Source organism: Mesoplodon mirus, assembly GCF_964341445.2.
Source record: "Mesoplodon mirus genome assembly, chromosome: 7".
Lineage (NCBI taxonomy): Eukaryota > Metazoa > Chordata > Mammalia > Artiodactyla > Ziphiidae > Mesoplodon > Mesoplodon mirus.
This window is the reverse complement of record NC_138983.1, coordinates 79,125,961-79,150,693: the sequence shown is the minus strand read 5'-3', so window position 1 is coordinate 79,150,693 and position 24,733 is coordinate 79,125,961. Positions and strand designations below refer to the sequence as shown.

At 38.4% G+C, this 24,733-nt stretch overlaps 1 long non-coding RNA gene across 1 annotated transcript in view; it reads left to right on the top strand.

Annotated features, from left to right (window-relative positions):
- Positions 1-1,113: 1,113 nt before the first annotated feature.
- Positions 1,114-24,733, top strand: part of LOC309807107 — a 95,394-nt gene continuing 71,774 nt past the window's right edge. The window contains exon 1 of the long non-coding RNA XR_014294507.1: positions 1,114-1,244. This is a non-coding gene — a long non-coding RNA (uncharacterized lncRNA). The remainder of the gene's footprint in view (positions 1,245-24,733) is intronic.

The following is a 24,733-nucleotide window of genomic DNA, read 5'->3' as shown; positions in this document are numbered from 1 at the left end:
TCCAAAAGCAAGCTGAATGTGAGAAGTTCACTCAGAGAACCCTAGTGTCAAAGAGCCTCTCTACTTGGGAATGGCTCAACACTGGGAAAATAAACCTTGGTTCAGCTGTAAAGAGAGCACATCCTTGGCCTTTTTTCCCCCTTAAATCCGGAAACTGATGATCTGGTCAGCTTAGGAGAGGGAGGGAGGGAAGGAGGGAGGGAGGAAGATGAGAGAGAGAGAGAAACCTGTTAATAGCTGGTGCCAATTTAAAGAGAGAAGGAAAGGGCTTATTATATACGTATATGCTAATATGATTCTTAAAGCCAATTCTGATCAATCCTTCGGGAAAGAAAGAGATGCAGCCATCTGTTAATGTGGCTTCAGCTTCTTTGTTTTCAAATGTTACAGCTGTCACCAGACCAGCCATTCCACTTGGGGCGAGGCCAGGGGGTTAGAGGGGGAACATCTGTCCACTAAGGACACCACTAAACAGCAACAAAATCTTGGGGCGACCCCTCTCTCTTTCCTCGAGTGCTTTCGCTAGCCGGTCCTACTTCCCCACTCCTTTGGGAGTTTCCTGTTCCATTACGTAAGCAAGAGGGCGAGAGGTCCCAGCTTTCCTAATTGTGAGTGGTTTGGCTGGGTGTGTACGTGCGAGTAACTGTGTGTGTGGGGGGGGGAAGTGGAGCTCGCTACAAGGGGCTTAGAAAAACTAGTCGCCAATTTAAAATATTTTCGGAGTGTTTGAATATCTTAAGAGCTAATCCCACTCTCAAATTCAGCGAAATGAACAATACAGATAAGGAAGATGAAGAGGGTGGAAAACCCACACAGCGGAATGGAGCCGTCCATGCCGCGGGAGTGACAGGGGAGCGCTCAGAGGAAAGGCGCTCTGCAGGGAAAGTCACTCTGGCTCTTCTCTCTCGGTCCACCAGCCGGCGACGCTTCTTCTGTAAAAGCATTCCTAGAAAATAACCCTACAACCGGGAAGGGTAGCGATCGTTGAGCGCAGTTTGCAGGAGCCGGTGTCCGCAGCCGGGAGAGGCCCCTCTCCCCCCGCGGCTGGCGCGGAATGTGGCGATCCGGCCAGGGGCGGGGGATGACTTCCGGCGGCCGGAGCTCAGCGCCGGGAGCAGGTGCTGCAGCTGGCAGGTGGGGTGGGGGCCGGCCGAGCTGACCACACACAGACGCGGCGCGGCGGCGCTGCGGCCCCCGGGCAGCCGGCGCCGGGGACATGCGCTGATTCGATCCCTCCGGAGAAGGTAAGCAGCCCGGCTATTATTAGCCTCGGCCACACTGCGCGGTGCTTTCTGCTTGGTTAGTAATGGGGTTTGTAATACAGAGGGAAGAAGGGGAATATCCCTGCCGCCTTCTGCAATGGGAAAAGGAGCAACAACTGAAATTGAAATGTTAATCAGCCAAGTGCTTGAGATTATTGGAGGAGCGGTGTTACTGGGCAAACAAAGAAGGCGGTCAGCCTCTGTAATCTTAAGATAATCAACCATTGCTGTGCTACACTCGCTTAGATATTGAAGAGGATTCCGAATGTAAAATAATTTGAGTTGCACTTTTACGTTGCTACCTTCAACCTTCGCTTGGTTAATTTGTGGTTTGCGAGCAGCAGGTTCTTGTCAGCAGCCTGGAGAAGTAATCGGAAATCTTCCTTCTCCTTTTGCGTTCCTCAGCCTCCTCCCTTTCCAGTTATCAGAATGGGTCTGCACATTTCAACGTCAAACATCCACTTCAATACTGAACCTTTAGAAAGAATCTCAAATTAGAGGAGAAATTTACCTCCTGGAGTTCAGCTTGGGTTGAGCAGCACTTGTCCCCACTTCTCCCTTCATTTACCATCTTCTCTTGTCAATCATTTCATTGATTCCCGCCCCCCCGCCGGGGATGCTGTGCTCATTAACAAGCCAGCTCTTGTCAGCTCCTGTCCACCACCTGTGTTCCGTGACTGATTTTTCAAGGACCCAGAAAGGGCATTGCCTTATACCACGTTTGGACTGTTATCTGTGTCCTTCCCCAAAATGCATGGCATGAAAAATCCTTTAAGCCCAGTACCAATATGGTTTCCGATAACCCCCTTCATTGTAGTCACTGCAGCTACCAGATGGGTTTCAAGGACAGCAGAATCTATTGGGGTGTGAGAAAGAGGGCTCTACCTACATATTTTGTGCATAAGAATAGGTGGAAGTAGAAATGCAAATGTCAGTCTATCCCGTTTTTCTTGAAGGTTTTTTAGTCCAGCTAGGTTGTGAGACAGCTAGCTGGGTAGGGTATGGGGCAAGTCCTCCTGCAAAAGCAAGCAGTGTGTTTGTCCTAGGATTCCCCCAATAACCTCAAAAGAGTTTCCAGAGAGACTTTTCCCCCAGGCAGTCAGAAAGCCAGGGGAGGTGGCCAAGGTAAACCTCAGGTTATTTGGGCATCCTCAAGTTAGTCTCCCCTTTTAGGGGTTCTGACCTAGGATTTCCCCACAAACGCTTTGCTCCTGAGCTCAAGTGCCCATTCTTGTTGCTCACCTAGGGATGTACAATTGAATGATATTCTGTGAAATGGTGAAGATTGCTATGGTGGGGATTGCAAATGTGCCACTTCACCAACCGAGAACAGTTGTAATAAGCCAGACTGTGTGGTGTCTGTGTGCCAATATTCCATTTAAAAAGAGGCTTGTTATCTTTAAATCTGAAATTAAAGAGACGGTTTGACTCAAAAGGCCATGGATTTTATTTTAACAAATTAAAATAGGAGATCAATAAAAAAGAGGGCCAGGGTTTATAGCTAACCTTCTTAGGTTTTTTTGTGTGTGTTTTTTTTTTTGCGGTATGCGGGCCTCTCCCTGTTGTGGCCTCTCCCGTTGCGGAGCACAGGCTCCGGACGCGCAGGCTCAGCGGCCATGGCTCACGGGCCCAGTCGCTCCGCGGCATGTGGGATTTCCCCGGACTGGGGCACGAACCCGTGTCCCCTGCATCGGCAGGCGGACTCTCAACCACTACGCCACCAGGGAAGCCCCTTACCTTCTTTTTTAAATATTGCTTTAGAACAAGATACTGGTTCTGAAGAATCATGTTACTTCTATTATATATCGTTATTGTTTTTCTGATTACAAATTCTCTATTTATAAATACACTTTGGAAAGACTTGAGTTGGTTTCTTTGTCTCTCTCTTCAGTATATGAGGCAGAAGGAGTGGAGGCGGGTGGGCAAATCCCACTCCAAATGGCCCACTCAGAGAACTGTTCCCCGGACCATGCAAAGCTCTGGACCGAAATTGTTTTGGCTGGTTGTTATTATTATCTTTAAATGTGGTTTGGGTTTGAAAGATTAAATTTTCAGTATTCTAAAATTTTGACTCAGGCACACCAAGTAGAAGAGAGAACAAAGAACAAGAATAGCAAAACTATTTTCCACCTTTCTTACCTAATTGTAAAATATTTAATTATATGAATAATTATTCTGAATAATAAGTGAAAAACATATTAAAATAATAATTCATTTTTAAGAAAGTAGCCCAAGGTTTATGAAATACAGGTTAGTGCAATTGATCTTAAGTACAGTAAAAATTTCTGTAATTTTAAAAGGTGTTTTTATGTTGAGTATTAGTACATGAAAATATGCTAATGATGGTTAGAAATTGAAATGTCTGTTACTTGGTTTCTGAAGAAACTGAATTCTTTGGCAAGAAATGGGTCAGGATTAGGGGACTGGAGCCGCCAAAGCCGGCATCATACCTGCCAGTGATTTTATAGGTGAGATGAATGCATTAAGTTATGGATTAGGGTTGGAGAAGCCTTCTGGGGAAGAAAGAAAACAAGATAGAAAATAGAATTTGTTATTTGAGTGCAACTAAGATAATTAAATTTAAGTTATTTCTGAGTTTGGATTTTGTTATATTTCAACAATTTCTGAGGAAAGTTTCTAAATTCAAAGCCCTAGGTAGAAATAGTTGTATGATTTCCTATCCGAAACTGATTTATGACTCTATTTCCTTTGTTAAAAACGTTTCCCAGAGAAAGGCAAAATTAATTGCCCGGTGTTAAGGAGGAGGAGTAATACCAAATAGAAGGATGTACGCTATTAGTTGCTAAATGAACTGTGGGAACTTTTTTGTAGATTTGACAAGATAGAATTGAAATCAATCTGTTGCTTTCCAATCACGTAAAAAAAAAACATTTAGTCTGGTGGGTGGTCAGTGTTATCAGTAATTTAAGACTTGAGTACCGATTTAGGATTCAAAGTTGCTTCTCCTTACAAAAGGCATTTTCTGGTGCTGCATTACTGCCATTAGCTACAATTGAAAGAGACTTATCCTGAGATTTTGAAAAACAGAAAAAGAGATAGTAGGATTAATAAGGCTTTGCCTCCACTGAGAATGGGTAGAAAAAGTGCTATTTTGAAAGTTATCAATGGCCTCTTAATTGCCAGATTTCTGCGCTGTTTCAACCTGCTCTTTATGTCTTTATTTTTAAGTTCTCTTCTAAGTTCTTTTTTAAAAATTTTACTGCTTAGTGTTTTATTCACTAAAATAGCATTTTTTTTTATAAAGACTTTTTTTTTTTTTGACAGTTTTGCTTTATTTATTTATTTATTTATGGCTGTGTTGGGTCTTCGTTTCTGTGCGAGGGCTTTCTCTAGTTGTGGCAAGCGGGGGCCACTCTTCATCGCGGTGCGCGGGCCTCTCACTGTCGCGGCCTGTCTTGTTGCGGAGCACAGGCTCCAGACGCGCAGGCTCAGTAGCCGTGGCTCACGGGCCCAGCCGCTCTGCGGCATGTGGGATCTTCCCGGACCAGGGCTCAAACCCGTGTCCCCTGCATTGGCAGGCAGACTCTCAACCACTGCGCCATCAGGGAAGCCCCACTAAAATAGCATTTTTAATGGAAGTAGAGTTGATGTGTAATATTATATAAGTTACAGGTGTAAAATATAGTGACTCACAATGTTTAAAGGTTATACTCCATTTATAGTTATTCTAAAATATTGGCTATATTTTCTGTGCTATGCAATATATCCTTATAGCTCATTTTATAATAATAGTTTGTACCTCCTAATCTCCTATCCCTATATTGTTCTTTTTTTTAAATTAAATACTTGTGTTCAAAAGTATTGTTAATAAGTAATATATAAAGAGATATCTCTTTATCTAGTTTCTCACTAATCCCCTTAAATTACCTCATGACCAGCCTAAAACAAGTGCTGTTTATTTCTAGTTTGTGCCTCATGATATCACGACTATATGTCTTCATTTGTTCCTTTCACTCACCCTGCTACACGTTGAAACCTTGCTCACAGCATACACTGCCTCTTCCATGAACCCTTCCCCATACCCACCTTCCTTCTCATTTCAGATGTGTTTCTCCCTTGTCTAAATTCCTATGGCACTTTCTATTTTGGTCTATCCTTTAGTTTGAACATGATTTGCTGTTGTAAAATAACCCTAGAGAGCAGAGTCTTTGACTAACGACTTTTTATTACCTGCAACTCATAATACAGTGCCTAGCTATGTATATGCAAAGTAGATGTTCAGCAGTTTGATGTTAGTGAAGAAATTAGCTATTATTTTCCAGGGGTGTATATCCACCTACTCTGATATCCAAGTTAGGCTCTAAATAATGTGTGCAAGTACGTTTTAGTTTAAAATCCCTATATAATAATATAGTGAAAGTACATTCAAACAGTTATATTCAACAAAAGTTATTGTGAGCTTACATGCCCTTAAGTGGATATTGGCTCATCCGTATCAAAAAGCATAGTAAGCATTACAAAAGAAAACTTCAAAGAAGACATTGTACCAGCTTTCAGTATGCTTTCATTCTACTGAAAACAAGTAAGCAGGGGAAGATGTCTTGCATAAGTAAGTACTAGTCTTAAAGCGCTCTGCTAGGTGCTTTCATCTATGGTGTATAATTTCATCCTGCTACTATATGCTAATTTTACGCTGAGACTCAGAGATCTTACCTAAATGGCAGAGATTCTTTCCACATTCACATGCTGTTCTTTGAAGTGTTAACGAGTGAAGGAAAACTATAAAACATAATCAGAGTAGTTTAAAATGGTTTTGTGATCAGGCTTTCCAGTGCTTTTTAAACTTTTGGGTCTTAACATCCCCTTTAATAATTCAATAAAGGCTATGCATCCACTCCCCAAGTACATACACAACACACACACACAGAATTTTGCCTGTAATTGCAGGTGTTTGCGGACCTAATAAAGCCCTCCTTTGCAAATGCTTTAAGGACATCTACGCTGGGCTCAGTTTTTCTTTTTGCTTGTTCTATGCTTAACATTTATTTTTGTACCTATTAAAATTAAACAAATTATTATCTGTTATAGTTGAGGTATAAACCTAAGCAGCTTCGTACTTTACAACTTTTCTTTTTGCATTTTTGTATTCTGTCCTCTCTCACACAAACACACACATTTATATAAATGAGATCAAATAATACTTTTCTGTGAAGAGAATGCTTAGAATTTATTCTTAACGATTTTTCTATATATCACACGTCAGTGTTAGCTATAGTCATCATGTTGTACATTATGTCCATAGTATGTATTTATCTTACAATTGGAAGCTTGTACCTTTGACCGTCTTCCTCCAACTTCCCCTCCCCTGACCCTCTGTCTCCTGTAACCACAGGTCTGATCTCTTTTTCTATGATTGTTTTCTTTTTTTTTAGGTTCCACACATAAGTGAGATCATATAGTGTTTGCCTTTCTTTCTCTGACTTATTTAACTTAGCATAAAGCCTTCAAGGTCCATTTCTGTTGTCTCAACTGGTAGCATTTCTTTGTTTTCTTACAGATGAATAATATTTCAGTGTGTGTGTGTGTGTGTGTATACCTATAATATGTATATACCTATAAATATATAAAACAACCTCTTTACCCATTTGTCCATCAGTGGGCACTTAGATTGTTTCCATGTCTTGGCTATTATAAATAATGCTGCTATGAACATGGGGGTGCAGATATCTTTTTGAGTTAGTGTTTTCATTTTCTTTGGATATATTCCTAGAAGTGGAGTTGCTAGATATATGTAGTTCTAGTGTTAATTTTTGAGGCTCCTCCATACTGTTTTCCATACTGGCTTTACCAATCTACAATCCCACCAACAGCACAAGGGTTCCCTTTTCTCCACATCCTCACGAGCATTTGTTATCTCTTGACATTTTTGAGGATGACCGTTCTAACAGGTGTGAAGTAATATCTCAATGTGGTTTTAATGTGCATTTCCCTAATGACTAGTGGTATTGAGCATCTTTTCATGTACCTGTTGGCCTTTCGTGTGTCTTCTTTGGAGGAATGTCTATTCGGGTCCTTTGCTCATTTTTTTAATTGGGTAATTTTTTTTTTTTTTTTGCTATTGATTTGTATGAATTTTTAATTTATTTTGGATATTAACCATTATCAGATATATGGTTTACAAATATGTTTTTCCCATTCTATAGGTTGTCTTTTCAATCAGTTTGTTGATTTGTTTTTGTTTTTGCTTGCTGTGCAGAAGCTTTTTAGTTTGATGTAGTTCCATTTGTTTATTTTTTATTTTGTCGTTTGTGTTTTCAGTGTCATATCCAAAAAGTCATTACCAAACCCATGTAATGAGCTTTATTCCTATGTTTTCTTCTGGCAGTTGCATAGTTTCAGGTCTTACATTTGAGTCTTTAATCCAATTCAAGTTAGTTTTGTGAGTGGTATAAGATATTGGTCCAATTTCATTCTTTTACATGTGAATATCCAATTATCCCAGGGTTCCCTCGTATGTAACTTCTCTCTTTTCTCTTGCTGGTCTTAAAATTCTTTCTTTGTTTTTGACTTTTGGTGATTTAATTGCAATGTGTCTCAGAGTAGCCCTATTTGAGTTCAACCTGTTTGGGCTTGTTTGGGCTTCATGGATATGGATGTCCATTTCTCATCCTAGGTTTGGGAAGGTTTCATCCATTATTGCTTTAAATATACTTTTTTTCCCTTTCTCTCTCTCTTTTCTTTTTCTGGAATTCCCATAACATGAACATTGTTTACTTTGTTGTGTCCCATAATTTCCATAGGCTTTCTTCACTCTTTTTATTCTTTTCCTTTTTGTTCCTTTCACTGGGTAATTTCTAAAGTTCTATCCTCCAGTTTGCTGATTCTTTCTTCTGCATGGTCGAATCTACCTTTGAAACTTTTTATTGAATTCTTCAGTTCAGTTATTGTATTTTTAAAATCTAGTGCTCCTGTTTTTTTGATGTTGCTATTTCCTTGTCAAACTTCTTGTCTTGTTCATGCATTGTTTTCCTAATTTCACTTAGCTGTCTGTGCTTTCTTGTAGTTCACTAAACTTCCTTAGGAGGATTATTCTGAATTCTTTGACAGTTCATAGATACTCTTTTTTTTTTTTTTTTTTTGCGGTGTGTAGGCCTCTCACTGTTGTGGCCTCTCCCGTTGCGGAGCACAGGCTCCGGACGTGCAGGCTCAGCGGCCATGGCTCACGGGTCCAGCCCGCTCTGTGGCATGTGGGATCCTCCCAGACCGGGGCACGAACCCGCGTCCCCTGCATCGGCAAGCAGACTCTCAACCACTGCGCCACCAGGGAAGCCCAGATCTTTATTTTTTTAAGGTCAGTTATTGGAGTTTTATTAGTTTCCTTTGGTGGTGTCATATTTGCCTAATTTTTGTGATCCTTGATTCCTTACTTTGGTATCTGCATATCTGAGTAATTGGGCTCTTCCTCCAGACTTTACTGGGTATTATATTCAGTAGTAGTAGTAGATGGGGCTATGAAGTAGTTTCCTGGCAGAGAATCAGAGCTTGTATAGGACCTGGCTCTAGACAGGACCCAGAGCCTGTATAGTTCATTGTTTGGGAACCCAAATCAGGCCAGAGTGTGCACTTAATTCCCTGGTCAGGTGAGGGCACTGGTTTTGCCCTGCAGATGGGGGAGGCCACAGGCTGTGCTGTCTGTTCAAGTGCCACTGTATCTAGGGCTGTTTAATGGGCTGTACAGCTTCCCATGTTCTCTGGTTAGGTTCCCCAGCTGGACATGCTGAAGGCTGTATTCAGTGATGAGTAGGGCTATGAATTAGATTTCCTGCCTGGGTGCAGCAGGAGAAGCAGCTCTAAAGCCAGTAAAGCTCTTTGTTGTCTTAACTCAAGCTGATCCACACTCCACGTTCTGTGGCTGAACAAGGCCACTGGCTTTGCTTTGCAGACTGTCAGCTCTGCCTACCCTTCTCTAGGCTTGAGCACTGCTGGGCCGCACAGTTTCTAGGAGTTGTCACCAATCCTTCTAGTCAGCTGGGCCAGGAAGACACTCTCCACAGCAGATGGGATGGGGCTAGTCCCAGTTCCTTTGCCTGGGTGGGATGAGGAGGGGCCGCTCTAGGCTACTCTTAATTTCTCAAACAGGCTCCCCAGTTGGGAGGAGCTGGGAGCTCCTCTCAGCCTTGGATAAGAATTAATCTCCGTGCCTGTGCATGGTACCGGATCCCTCCACACCTGATACTGGCTCTGCTTTGTACCAGAGCCAGTGATGAGCTCTGGCTGCCTGCCTCTTGGCTGGAGCACGACTGGGCCAAATAGCTTCCAGGATTTATTGCCAGCCCTTTTGGTCAGATGGCCAGAAGACACTGTCCACAGTGGGTGGGCTGTGACTCTGCTCTTTCCCTGGCTATGGGCAAACCAGGTTCAAGGGCCAGATGTGTATCAGGTGGATCTGTAGCCTGAGTTCCCTGGTTGTAGTGCCCCGCCAACCTGGCTCTGTAGATAAGCAAAGGTGCCCGTTGTGATCCCTACTTGGGCACTGCAGGTATGAATTCCATCGGTCACAATCCACGTGCTGGCTGCTGCATGCCCCTTCCCCCTTCATCACAGCCCGACTCTTAGTGGTCAAGCCCTGCAGACTCCCCTGCAGCCCCAGTGGAGCAGGTTAGAGCAGCGGCTCCCACAAAGCAGCCCCGATGCTAGTGGTGGAGCTTGCCGTCCCCCAGTTCTCTTCTCCTACTGGAGGAACCAGAGGTTCACGGGAGGCCTCACCCATGGTGCTCCACTGGCCTGGGGGAGGGGCAGCGTGGTCAACGCGTAGCTCCTTCTCTCACCCTTCGAATGCAGTCTGTCTTGGTCTCTGTGGTGCACGGGGGTGCTTCAGCCTCACCTCCATGTTCTAGGATTCTCTCAACTAGTGTCCTGTTTCCAAATAATTGTTAGTTGTTCCTCCTGGGGGTGGGGGACGCGGAGCCAGGAATGACCTTGGTGATGTCACCCCACTCTGGGCTTACCTTGACAATATGTGTGTTCTTTATAGCCCAGACATTTCTGGTACTTGAAATGAGGTTCTCCTTTTATTGTTCTCCCTGCTTTAGGACCTAAAATGGGAGCTCTTCCTTAGCACTGGCACAAAGGCTGCTGAGATGACTAGGAAGCAAGTGCCAAGGAGGATAGTGAATCAAAGAACCTTGATTCATGGAAAAGGGATCCCAGAAGGAGCTCTAAACGTTACACATTCCAAAGGATTTATTCAGGGTTTTCCAATCAAAATCATTTTTACAAAAAAGAAACAGTTCTCAGACTTAGAGTAGTATACTGCCAAGTACGTGGAAGAACATTGCCAGCAGTTGAGTGGTGTGGTCTGCTTTGAAATATATTCAGTTTTCTTAGGATGGACATATGTCTTCTTCAGAGTTACTATTTCTTTCTAGTAATGCTGTCTACAGTAATATATTTGCTTTTGCCAAGTTAAGAAAACAATGACATCCCTCCCAGGTTCTAAAACAATTACCAGCATAAAAATACATTAAAATTTTTCGCTGATACTTAAGGAAACCAGTACTAGCTAGCATTCCTACTGATGCTAGTATTCAAAGAGAGGCCTGACAAAACCATTAATCTGGAAGAAACCGGGTTGGAAAGATGGAGAGAAAGAACTCAAGAGGACTACTTAAGCTGTTGCTTTCTTTACATGTCCCCAGATATGATAATAACAGTATAAGCTCCTAAAATAAGTGCAATTTTATGCAAACTTCATAGTATGCCTAGTAGGAGGTAAATTTTTACTTTATTTTATAGTATATTTTTATTTTTTATTTTGGTAAAATGTCCCATAATGTAAAATTTACCATTTTAACCATTTTTAAGTGTATCATTTATTGGTATTAAGTACATTCACAATGTTGAGCAACCATTATCATTATCCATTTTAAGACCTTTCTTATTATCCCCAACAGAAACTGTACTCACTAAACAATAACCCCTTATTTCTCCCCTCCCCTTAGCCTCTGGTTAACTCTATTCTGTTTTCTGGGTTTATAATTTGCCTATTCTAACTACCTCATATAAGTGGAATCATACAATAGTTGTCCTTTTGTGTCTGGCTTCTTTCACTTAACATAGTGTTTTCAAAGTGTATCCATGTTATAGCATGTAGCAGCATTTCATTCCTTTTTAAAGCCATACAATGTATAGTGATTTTTAGTTGCAAAACACTTTTAGTACATTGTGTTTCTATTATATTAATGATATCTAGCATATATCACTACCATATTACCTTTAGTAGATGCCCAGTAATGTGTACTATGAGTGAGCCATAATTTCATTCAGTCAAAGCCCATTGATAAACATTTATTAAGTTCCAAACAGTTTTATGATTTCAAGAAATGTGGTAATGGACATAGAGGTTCATGTCTTTATGTGCTGGAGCTTTTACTTTTGATGGAAGAATTCTTGGAGTGGCATGGAATGGTATTGTTAGGTCAGAGATTATGCAGAAACATTTATCATTTGAATACATACATTTACTATAAAAACCATCAACTTCTTCAACAGATAATATTCCTGTAATTTATGTAACCATTTATGACCATCTTAAAAATGAATGCAAGTAATATAAGGGAATCCACTTCATGTGATTTGAGCAAGGAAACATTCTCACTTTTTTCATTTCTAGTTCATGGAAGAAAATTCCTATACACAAGTATTGAAATATTTCCAGTCTCTGGATCACACATTTCATCATTTCAAAAATATTACGGAGTACATCACGGATGTCAGTCAAGTCTTGTAACAACAGTGTAGAAAACTAGTAACATTTATAGCTAGTTTTTTTTTAAGCTTCAGCAATGGATCATTTCCATCCAGCCTAATCTGAAATTTTAATTAGATTAATTTTTAAAATAAAAAAGATTAATTTTTAATCTAAAACTATTTTTAGTTCATATTTATGTACCTGCATTATGGTAAATCTTTTATCTTGTTGTTTTTTTTTTCTTAGTTTCTCTTTAGAGTATCTTTTAAAATTTATTTTTAAACAGAATAATTAAAGCCCAAAGATGAGAATGTCTCATTTAAGCTAAACTAAAGAATGTTGGAATAGCTGAAGTAGGAACACAATTGGCACAACCTTTCACTACCCTCCATAGAAGAAGACTGTTTTGATTTGCATGGTCCAAGAAAGGAGAAACAGATAACTTGCTGGGGATTGCATCCTGCTTTACTTAAATTAGACATTAACAGGCTAAAAGGGCAAGGATGAAGCAACATGTTTATAACATAGTTTTGAAAAGCTACTTAAAGGTGAAGGGTGGCAAGAACACAGACAGACACACCCTCGACATTTCACTACAATATTTTAAGGTAGGCCTTTTCTTTGGTTGATAGGGATGGAGGGACCTATTAATAAACATTTCTCCTATTTACTTTTGTCTTTATTGCTGTCTCATCAAACCCTCCTTAAAAAACAGACATAAAACAAATAAGCATTCTGACTTTTGCTGAATAAGCACCAACAAGCTCACATCTTAAACGATGGACTGCAATGGCTGTGAGACTGAGGATGCTTGGTCATTGCAACAGTGGCAGCAACACGACCTGCTTTGTTCCCTCTGTTGTGCACTGCGGAGTCTGAGCATAGAGAGAAGCCAGTGATACCGTTAGGCCATTCCTTACACTCCTCTCCATGCTCTTTCACACTCAGGTTCTCTGGTCATCTCAGGGTAGTGAAAGACCACCAGGATGCTAATACCCTCTATCCACTCACACAACTTAATGCTTCTGACACTTGCAGAAATAATGTCGAATCTGAATTGGTGGTACCCAATAGAGTCACTAAGAATAATCCGTCAGACTCACCAAATCCAAATTCAGATTTAAAGGCCATCAAATTTTAAAGATAACGAAGATTTTAAGATTTCAATATTTATTATATATGGTCATATGTAAAAATTTAGAAATGTAACATTACATGTTTAGCTTTTTAATTATAAGCTATATTCACTGGAGAATTAATGCATTTTTAAAAGAATTCATTCTGAAAAGATTACATTAGCACTTTTTTAAACCACTACCCTCAAAAATAAATTGTGACAAATCATTGTTCACCCAAGTTTATCTATCTCTCATCTCAAGGAAGTGAGTTGTTCTTGGGGAAATTGCTTTCATCTAGTTTGTGCTTTTCTGCAGTGGATCAAGCTGAAATGAAATGGGGCTGACATTCTTAACTATTATTACGTGCCCACATTTACCAGAATTACCTAATGATCAGTACCGAAGAGTTTTATAATAAATAAATATGTATGTACTGAGAGTCTCCACTGATAAAAGTTAGTTGAGACATGGCTGGTGATCCCGTAGAAGAGATATCTAGCTTATATTTCTTACGTCATCTCCCTAGGAGAAAGCACTCCAGGATTGCAAAGCAAGGCATGAGACAGTAGCATTTGGTGTATTCTATAAACGTTTAGATTTCTCGGGAGCTCATTGGTATTATATATTGTGGTGAGCACTCAAATGTAAACTGTTACTTGAAAATAGTAAACTATCAAGACCGTAAAAATTCCTGCAACTTAAATGGTCAGTTTGGTATTTGGCTTTATTATAGGCATTTGCAAGGTATTTATTAAACAACGAAATGAACCAATACCATTTAATTTTGAAAACTGCCTTCCTAATACAAAAGAATTGCTATTCTGCACAAGTTCCTTGTGACTATTTTTGTAGGTGTGGTGGGAATGAATTATGGATGGCACTACCCTTTCTCCTGTTTCTTGTCTGAGGTTTTGGTAAGGTGCAAATTAGAGGTAATGGACCTTAAAGTTTGAGCAGTTCAAGACACTCAACCAGTAAGTCAGAAAGAGAAAGACAAATACCGTATGCTAACACATATATATGGAATCTAAGAAAAAAAAATGTCATGAAGACCTTAGGGGTAAGACGGGAATAAAGACACAGACCTACTAGAGAATGGCCTTGAGGATATGGAGAGGGAGAAGGGTTAGCTGTGACAAAGTGAGAGAGTGGCATGGACATATATACCAAACGTAAAATAGAAGCTAGTGGGAAGCAGCCGCATAGCACAGGGAGATCAGCTCAGTGCTTTGTGACCACCTAGAGGCGTCGGAAAAGGAGGGTGGGACGGAGGGAGATGCAAGAGGGAAGAGATATGGGAACATATGTATAACTGATTCATTTTGTTATAAACCAGAAACTAACACACCATTGTAAAGCAATTGTATTCCAACAAAGATGAAAAAAAAAAAAACAGTGAGTAGAATTCAAATAAGTACTAGTAGATATAAAAATAATAAAAAATAAATTTTGTCAATAAAATAAATAAATAAATAAACACACTCAACGAAGCACAGTCCATTTTCCCAGGACAAGAAAACATATGACATTACTCTTCTTTTTTCAACCACAATGGATTTGAACTTTTAGAAAATTGAAAATGCAAGATACAGATTTTATTGTTTTTAAGTAATTTATTTATTTATTTATTCCTGGTGGTGGTGGTTCTTCGTTGCTGTGCATGGGCTTTGTCTAGTTGTGGGGAGCTGGGGCTACTCTTCACTGCGGCGCGGGCTTCACATTGCGGTGGCTTCTCTTGTTGCAGAGCACGGGCTCTAGGGCACACCGGCTGCAGTAGTTGCGACGCACGGTCTCAGTAGTTGTGGCTTGCGGGCTCTAGAGCACAGGGTCAGTAGTTGTGGCACATGGGCTTAGTTGCTTTGCGGCATGTGGGATCTTCCCAGACCAGGGTTCGAACCCATGTCTCCTGCATTGGCAGGTAGATTCTTAACCACTGCGCCACCAGGGAAGCCCAAGATACAGATTTTCATAAGAAAATATTAGTCAACAGTTCTCTTATCTCTATGTCTTTTTCTATCTCATTGATTGTGAAGAATACACTCAGAGAGAAAGCAAAATCTACATCAGTTGAAAATTTTTTCCACCTGCATGCATGTTATAGTGGATGTGTAACATCTTCACAGGGTTTGTGAAATCACTATTTCACCACAAAAATTAAATATGACCCTAAAATGATCTGACACTAATTAGTCCATTGAATAAGGGGAGGAGGATTGGCATCTTGGTCATTGTTTAGAAGAAAAAAAAATCATTAACCTGTTAGGCAAAATACTTGTCTTTAAAATATCCCTTAATAAATATAATAGAAAATGAAATAAAATGGCAGTACAGTGTTATGAAAGGAAAGCAATTGGGTTGATCTCAAAGTGAGTATAAAAATCAATGTTTTTTGTTTAGAGTGTTAATAATTTATTCTTAGAGCTCTCAGGCAGCTAGCTTTTGGTCATTTTTAAGATCAATCGAAAAGTCTAAACATTATTTTTAAGGTATGCAGCTCACAAGGCCCTCCTCCCCTCCTTTCTCTCTTTCTTTTAATCTTTTAGTTTATTTTGGGGAGTTTTGGCTACCATTTATGTTCTAATCATGTTTTTCAGGAAGTGAATTTGAACTTTGAACCTCACCTAGTTTGAATCCTACCTCTATTGTTTTCTATCTCTATGACTTAGGGTAAGTTACTTAACCACTGTGAATTGTTTCTGGATATTTAAAACAGGAAAATCACAGGGTTGTTGCGAAGATTAAAGAAGATAACATAAAAGGGAACTTATTGCAGTGTTTGAGACATAGTAAGGGTTAGTAAACATTTCCAGTTTTTATCTTTCTAATTCTCGTGAGCAGTTTACGATGAGGTCTCATTACCACAGATTTTCCCTAAAATTATGAACCTTTTCCCACCCCTCTCCATTTTAAAGCAAACCTTGAAATGACTGAACCTCATAGGAAGATGTCTCAATGCAGGTAATCCCAGTAGCAGGAGAGGTTGAAGCTACCACAATGCAAAGTTGTCAGGCTCTGATCTGGCAGTAGCTGTGGGAATTAGTCTTAGCTTCTATTTTTAACTCTGCCAGGAGTTGACTGGATGACCCGGGAGAACTCACGTGGCATCTTATTTTCTTTCTGAATTTCTTTCTGCATCTTATTTTCTTTCTGAATTGTACCATTTGTCTAATCACTCTTTTCACTGACTCTTTATCAGAAATGATATCAAGGTTGTTGAATAAGGGTGTTGATTTCAGAAGTAATGTTATAGAAAATGGGAATTGTTCCCTTTCTTCAAAGCAATAGTTGACAATTTTATTTTATTTTTTTCTGATACAGTATTGAAGTTCCTGGGAGAGGGCAACTTTAATTTATAAAGAGTTGTTAACATTCACTTCCTCTAACAAAAGCCTTTAAAGGTAATACTACTAATTATCTGCCTTGTACCCCAGTCTTTTTTTTTAAATATGTAACTGTTGAAGTTTTTTAATGTTAATCAGTATCATTAAGTTGTCCAGAAAGGAAAATTAATCTGTTACTCCATTGTACATCATATACAAAGGAATCTTCTTGGTATATGATATCTTTCTATTTGACTGAATCTCAATGAATTTAGAGAGTACATGTAAGAATTTTAATATTCAGAGTCTTATTCATAAACGTGCACTACTGAGTAGATTCAATCACTAGCGACAACTTTAAACTGAAATCAGAAATAGAGCCTCAGTTAACGTGAAAACTTTAGTACCAGGAACACCTGCCTATGGAAACTGCACTGTTAGCACACAGATGAGCTTTAGTATGAGAACAGTTTTGGGGCCTCCCTGGTGGCGCAGTGGTTGAGAGTCCGCCTGCCGATGCAGGGGACGCGGGTTCGTGCCCCTGTCCGGGAGGATCCCACATGCCGCGGAGCGGCTGGGCCCGTGAGCCATGGCCGCTGGGCCTGCGCGTCCAGAGCCTGTGCTCCGCAACGGGAGAGGCCACAACAGTGAGAGGCCCGCATAATGCAAAAAAAAAAAAAAAAACAATTTTGTTGGGCTTGAAAAGCACATAATTTTACATTTTTTTCTTATTTGGCTTTTTATCATTATGTGGACCATTTAGGTCTAAGGAAACAAGTACAAAAACTGCCTAAAGCCTTCCATTTAATATGTAAGCCATAGTTGTCCACAAGAGAGAATTTTGTGGTGATCAACAACTCTAGCCAAATCGGCAATAATTTATTTCAGTTGGTAGAGTCTAATCATGTGTACTTAACTATGTTCTTTTAAGTAAAAAGTGTAAAACCTTTTTAGTAGTAAGTTTGTCCTGAATTTCCAAGTCAATATTTTTAATCCCTGTTTGAATACTGAATTCATTAGCTATTCACCAAGGCTTGAGGCATAGATTTTGGGCATAGTCTGCTTCTAAGAAGAGATGTAGCAAACAGTCTAAATTCCTGTTTGAAATATACATGTGCATACACATATATTATACAAAAATTTATAGACAGACATTTCCCGAATTACAATGGTTCGACTTGCGATTTTTCAACTTTACCATGGTGTGAAAGTGATACTCGTTGAGTAGAAACTATAGTTTGAATTTTTTCATTTTTTCAAAGTCTACTTTGAATTTAGAGTAGAAACTATACTTTTCCCAGACTACTGATATGCAGCATGATGTTCTCTTGTGATGCTGGGCAGCAGCAGCAAGCCACTCCTCCCACTCAGCGACTCGATCACAACTGACACACTTACAACCGTTCTGGTTTTCACCTTCGGTACAGTATTCAATAAAACAAATGAGATATTCAACAGATTATTATAAAATAGGCTTTGTGTTAGATGATTTTGCCCAACTTTAGGCTAATGTGAGTGTTCTGAGCACATTTAAGGTAGACTAGGCTAAACTATGACGGTTGGTAGATTGGGTGTACTATAAGCATTTACAATTTATGATATTTTCAATTGATGATGGGTTTATCAGGATGCAATGCCATAGTAAGTTCAGGAAGATGTGTGTTTTATGCGTATTATATATATTAATTATATTATCCAATTATGTGTATAAATATATATATGCATATATGTGCATGTATATATGTCTGCTTTCATGAACATTTGCCTTCTATTTCAAATATTTGATTATATTTTTTTATTTGGTTATATTTAAAATAAAGAGACAAGTTCTTGGAGAAGCATTTGAAGAATCTTTGTTTCCAGAGTCAAGTTTTGCAAAGAAAACTTATTTTTTCACTAGCTTTTTATTTTTCAATAGTTAAAAAAATATTTTTAAATTTCAAAGTGATTCTTTAATATATGAATACGAATATGTATTTACTTCAGGTGCTATATATGTTATTTATACATATGTGTATTTATATATATTTAAATGTTTTTAAACCTGATCTTACTGGGTTATGTCTACTATCCAATTATGTGAGAATAGTGATATTGTGGCCTTTCAGCTTGGAACATGCTTCTGTTTCATTTGATTATATTTTATCCATTAAGTGCTCTGGCCTTCCATTAGCTCTTTTGCTTTGAGGAATACATTTTATAGTGCATTAGAAATATTCTTCTATTTTTCATGCCATAATTTTCCAGTGTCTGGCAAAATCGTAATTTGGAATGTTCTGACTTGAATAGTGTTTCAGAATAGAGACTTGTCCCTTTTGGAATCATCAGATCTGTTGGTTAGGTACAGTATTTCTTATTTTTTCTGTTGGGGAAAGGAAGGAACGAAACTGCACTATGGAATGTTCCAGTTTTTTTTTTTTTTTTTTTCTTACGCTTATACCAAAAAAATGCACTCTTCTAGTAAAACTAGAAACATGAGAGTGGCAGTTACATAGTTCCAAATTAGGACAACCTAATATACTGTAATTTTTTCAAGTAAGAGAATAACCCAGGTAGTATACTATTAGCTAGATTTTTTAAAATAGCCATTTGTTGATGAATAATTCTATTCTTTTTCCATTCTTAGTTTCATAAGATTTTTACACAAAGGTTTATATTAACAAATGCCATCAGTTGTATTGTTGGTTTCCTCCTGCTTTCTGATTAGTTCTATAATTTAAAAATGCTTAAAGTCCAGACTTCTCAACTAGAAAACATAAGCACAGTAAAAGCAGTGTTTTTAAAATTAATTCTGGAATATATTTCTCTTGATGGTAAAGACATATAAGATTACAGATGTGTATGTTTGGATGCTTTATAAATAAAAGTAATATGATTAATAATAATAATCATGTATTAATTTATACTACCAGAAATTCCCTCTAAATCCTTTCTAGGACACAAACATTTATGACATTTCTATATTGTTCTCATTTTATTATTTTAATGAAATATTATACAGGTAGTATTTCATAAAAACATTGCATCAATTGTAAAACAAGTTTAGGAATTTTAATTTGGTATGTAAATATACTAACTTCCGTTGAAATTGCTATAGCTTAGGGTCAAAATTAATTTGAAGGTTATTACTGTTATTATTCTGGTTTTTATTAGCTGCTGTCTCAAATTCATTATAAAGACAAAAATATCCCTGGCTTCGAGTTTCTGCACTATTAATGACATACCGAGATGTCTCTTGGGTATCAGTAAATGATATATTTTAGAGCATAACTTACTAAATGACTTGCCAGTTGGCAGACCACCTTTGACAATAAAATATATTTGATAGTCTACCTTTGCAAATTCATTGTACCACACAAATGTGATCTTGGTAATTGACATATAACTATTAAGCTTCAATCATTCTCCATAATATTTCTATTACCAATTATTAACAGAATAAAGGGGAGATAACAATTCTATAGTATTTATTCAGATTTTTATTTAAAGTCAAGTATAATCTATATTCCTATAGTGCTTTTTTAATCTAACACCTCACTTAAGTAGAAGGAAGTGTTCTAGAGGTTTGTTATTAGCTTTTAAATGAAGTAATCTTTAACTATCTTTTATTTAAAAATACTAAAAAAAAGTTTCATGGTCTTTAATTAAATATAAATGTTGGAATTGTCTATGAAACTTTTGAAATGGCGAATCACATAAAAACATAGGGATATCCTTTAAAGCAGGGGTCCCCAACCCCCTGGCTGTGTTAGGAACTGGGCCGCACAGCAGGAGGTGGGCGGCGGGCGAGCGAGCGAAGTTTCATCTGCTGCTCCCCATGGCTCGCCATCGCTCCCATTACAGCCTGAACCAACTATCCTCCCCCGCCCACCCTGTTGGTGGAAAAATTGTCTTCCACGAAACCGGTCCCTAGCTCCAAAACGGTTGGGGATCACTGCTTTAAAGCATATGAATTTCTAATATATTTATTTAGGTTATATATGCTGAACTTTTTTTTACATAATAGCTCATAGGTAACCTTCACTATTAAGTATTTTATGATGCTTAGAATCGGAAACAATACAGAAACTAACAAATTAACATTGTTTTTTGTAAAATGTCAAGTGAGAAGAGAAGAATGTTAAATAATAAATATAGCATATTCACAACTTGGTTTTGAATATCACACACATAGAGAAAAAAGACCCAAAGAAAATTTAAAAATTATTTATCAATGGTTAACTCAAGAAATAAGAGAGTCAGGGTGACCTTTACTTCCTCCCGTTCTCATTCTGTATTTCCAAATTCATTGCAATATATATGTATTACTTTTAGAACCGTTTAAGAAGAAATGTCCCAGTTTGGATAATTTTTTTTTAACATCTAAACATTGCCGAGTATTGTTAAAATGTTCAGTTTTTATGTAGCTTTCTAGAAGATCTAGCTGGCCATAAAAAACTGAATATATTAGAGGAGGGGGAGTTTTCCCTCATCTTGAAATAATAATGATAAATAATATTTTTAAAGCATTAAATAATTTTCAAAGCACTTTTATGTACATTTTCTCCTCAGACCATCCTAACTCTCTAGAGTTGGTAGAAAAAGGATTAGACTCATTTTGCCCAGGGTGGGGGTTGGAGGGTGGGAATTGAAATTCATGAAGTTTAGCAAATTGCCCATTTAAGCCATACACAGTTATTAAGTGGCAGGGCCAGAATTCTAACCTGTTTCATGCCATGGCCAATCTAGTGCTTTCCTCTATGCTCTAGGAACTGGACATATTTAAGACGTAAGCACAAAAATGGAAATAGGTCTGAATCTTGCTCTAGTTGCAAATTTGCCTATAGACCTCACTGGAGCCTGAACCAGGAAAATCTATATGAATTTCTTTCTTCAACCCAAAGAAATGGCCATGTTAAATAATTCCTAGGTTTAATTTAAAAAAATCTATACTGTGTGTTTTTTCACCATATTCCAGTTTGTGTATCTTGTGTCTATCAACTTCTCCAAAGAACCATGCTTCCTACCTAAAGGATTGCATTGCTTAATAAACAAACATTGACAATTCTGATGCTAACCTGAATTAAATAATATACCAATCATTTATGAGATCCGCCTTAGTATTTTTACACTCCTGAAATATCTATAACCTGCTTTTTAAAATAGTCTGACACCTACCAAGTACTCTTTCACTTCCTACAAGAAATCAAGAAAAAGAAAGCATTTGTGTTTTTAATTTTAGTGAAGGGTTCTTGATTTAAGACTTAGTCATTTAGTGTCATTTGAATTTCAAGTGTGCCTCAAGTACTTGAGGTTCTCTCTGTATGACTTCTCCAGAGTTTCCATATATATATCATCATTAATTTCATCTTTCACTTGGGATTAGCACAAGAAAGTTTTATTTACTACTATTTCTTAGTTTTCTTCATTTCAAATATTCAGTGCCTTGTCAAAAATAATATTATAGTCTTATACTGTTCATTGATAACAGATAATAACAAGAAATTGTGATTCTGGTTTTCAGTTAAAAAAACAAAACGAGAAACTAAAGAAATAATTACTATAACAATGTTTTTCTCCATTTAGCTAATCAGACATTCACATCAGTGAGTGTTAGATTTTGAGACTATGAATCCCAATACTAAATGTTATATATTCAGAGAAGTGAAAAATAATAATTATTATGCTTCCTCTGTGCTAAATACTATTTTAAAACCAGTTGGAATCCCCCCTCACAACAATCCTAAGAGGTAGGTACTGTTTGCACCTATTTTACAGCCAGACAGACTGAGGCACAGAATGATTAAATTATTCATGGTCACACAGCTAATAAGGCACAGATACAGTATTTAAAATCAAGTCTGTTTTTGTGAGAGTCCACATTCCCAAGCCCTGTAATGAAAGCGTGTGATCCCTACTATTTTCTATATACCCATTTCCTTGCTTTGTGGAAAGAAAGGGAGTGAGGGAAGAGGAGGGAAAGGGAGGGAGGGAAAGAGGAAAAGCAGGCGGAATGGAGGGAGGCAGGAGAATTGTCAAAATTCTGCCAGCTTGTTGATACTGTGTGTTATTTCTTATAATAAGGTTGAAATTAAGGACTTGTAGAGATTTACATAGAATAAATAATTTTAAATTTCCTTAAGGGAAGTCTCTGGTAATATTATCAGATGGTGACAGCAAGTGAATTTCTGTTTAATTCTATTCCTAATTAAAATGCTACAGCAGGCTCATATTTGGAACAAACACAGTTCTGGTAATTCTCATAGTAATAATTCTACATTTTCTTAAATTTGTTATCATTTTTTTCACCCTCAACACTCTCAGCTTATTTAATTTTAGTACCTACTCTTTTTCAAAAGTCCATAAATTTTAGTTAGGCTTAAATCATAGGAAAATTGAAGAAAGTTTAGAGCTTGTAACAGAAGGAAACCACCCCCTTCCCACCCCGAGCCCAGCTCTGTCCATTTCTATCAGAGCTACTCCACCAGGAATGGAGGAATTATTCTAATTGGTCAGATTTAGGACACATTCTATTACATAGGGTGACTGTATTTGTTTAGAGGTACACAGCAACAGTTGCACATTTCTTCTTGTCCGTTGCCTGGTCCTGTGAAAGCAGGTAAGTGGAGTGAAGATCCTCAAAACCTAGACCTCAGTCTCGTTTCTGTTCCATTCCGTTCCACCAGGGTGAGCTTAATCCAGCAGAAGAGTGAGCTCTTCTGTGTTTCGCCGGATGGTTCCATGCAGATGAGTCAAGTTCCATTTTGAGCCTGGAAAATCTTGCATGCTCTCTCATCAACTTCTTCCTTTTCTGAGTGTGTACTCAGAAAATGGTAACATGCCCCCAGTAAGCCTTTACCACAGCTCTGACTCAGGGTTATTAGGAAGTAATTCCAAATCTCAGACATGTTCTGTATTTTAATCAACAGATAATTTGTACTTACAGTTAACATTTTCTCTGGATTATTCACGTGTTCTTATGCAGTTGGAACCTATTTCTGTCTTCATGTGCTTAAAGCTAGGATGAGTATGGATTTTAATCAAGATAATTTAGAAATTTTATGAAGTGTTTCTTATGTGGCAGGCACTGTTCTAGGTACTGGTGATAGAGTGTTAAACAGAGTGGTTACGATCCACACTCTAAGCAAGGGTACTTAACATGAAAATTCCAATAGGAAAGATGTACAGAAATCATACGCAAAAAACAAGAGTCAGTTTAATATGCGTGGTTGGCATCTTGGGGATAGAAGAAATCTAACACAAGGAGTTTTACAAGACTGATGATATTATAGTCACTTCAGTTGAACTTTGTTTTATTTAAAACAAGCAACTTTTTTTCAAACCAAGTAAAAAAATGGACAGTAATTGTGCAACTTTATAGCTCCTTATTTAGTAAAGAGAGGGTGCTTTGACTTGTGATATGAGGCAATTTCAGTATTTTGATAAACTAACCTTCAGCATTTTAGAAATTAAGCTTTTTCATTGATGGAAATTCTAATATTTGCCCATCAGTTTTTATTTCATGCCTCCGAGATTAGATTAAATTTTCCAATTTTAAGTGGAAAACTGGCATATTATCTGTTGACACTACAGTTCCAAGTTTTATCCTAAGAAAAGGTGGGTGAGAGGAATCCCCAGCTCAAAATCCTATCCAATTTTGAATTCTGAAAGTCTTTTTTTTGATTGATTAGTAGATGTTGGTATCACATTATTTGCAATGACAGAGGACATTGTCAAGTTGTTATTAGCATTCATTGCAGCACCGGCTTCTGAGAATGTAGTAGTTTTTTTGTTTTTTGTGTTTATTTTTGCGGTACGCGAGCCTCTCACTGTTGTGGCCCCTCCCGTTGTGGAGCACAGGTTCCGGACGCGCAGGCCCAGCGGCCATGGCTCACGGGCCCAGCCACTCGGCGGCACGTGGGATCCTCCCGTACCGGGGCACGAACCCGCGTCCCCTGCATCGACAGGCGGACTCTCAACCACTGTGCCACCAGGGAAGCCCTGTAGTAGTTTCTTTTAAACCACGTTTTCTCCTCTTGATCCATGACTCCAACTCTAAAAATATCTTGACTCCTTCCTACATCATACATTCAAGAAATAATTACTGATCGCATATACTATTCCACATACCAGGCTGGTCACTAGGGAGTCAAAATGACTAAGGCACAGGCTTGGCTGTCAAGGAGACCCCAATGTAGTGAACCTTTGCTTCTTACTCTTCAAGAGGCACTGATCCTGTGTAATCAGAAGTAATAGGGAATTAAGTAGCATTCATATTGTAATTCAATGTAGATTGAGCCAGATGATTTTCCCAAATCAGGTTTAATCAGAGATAGGGCAAGA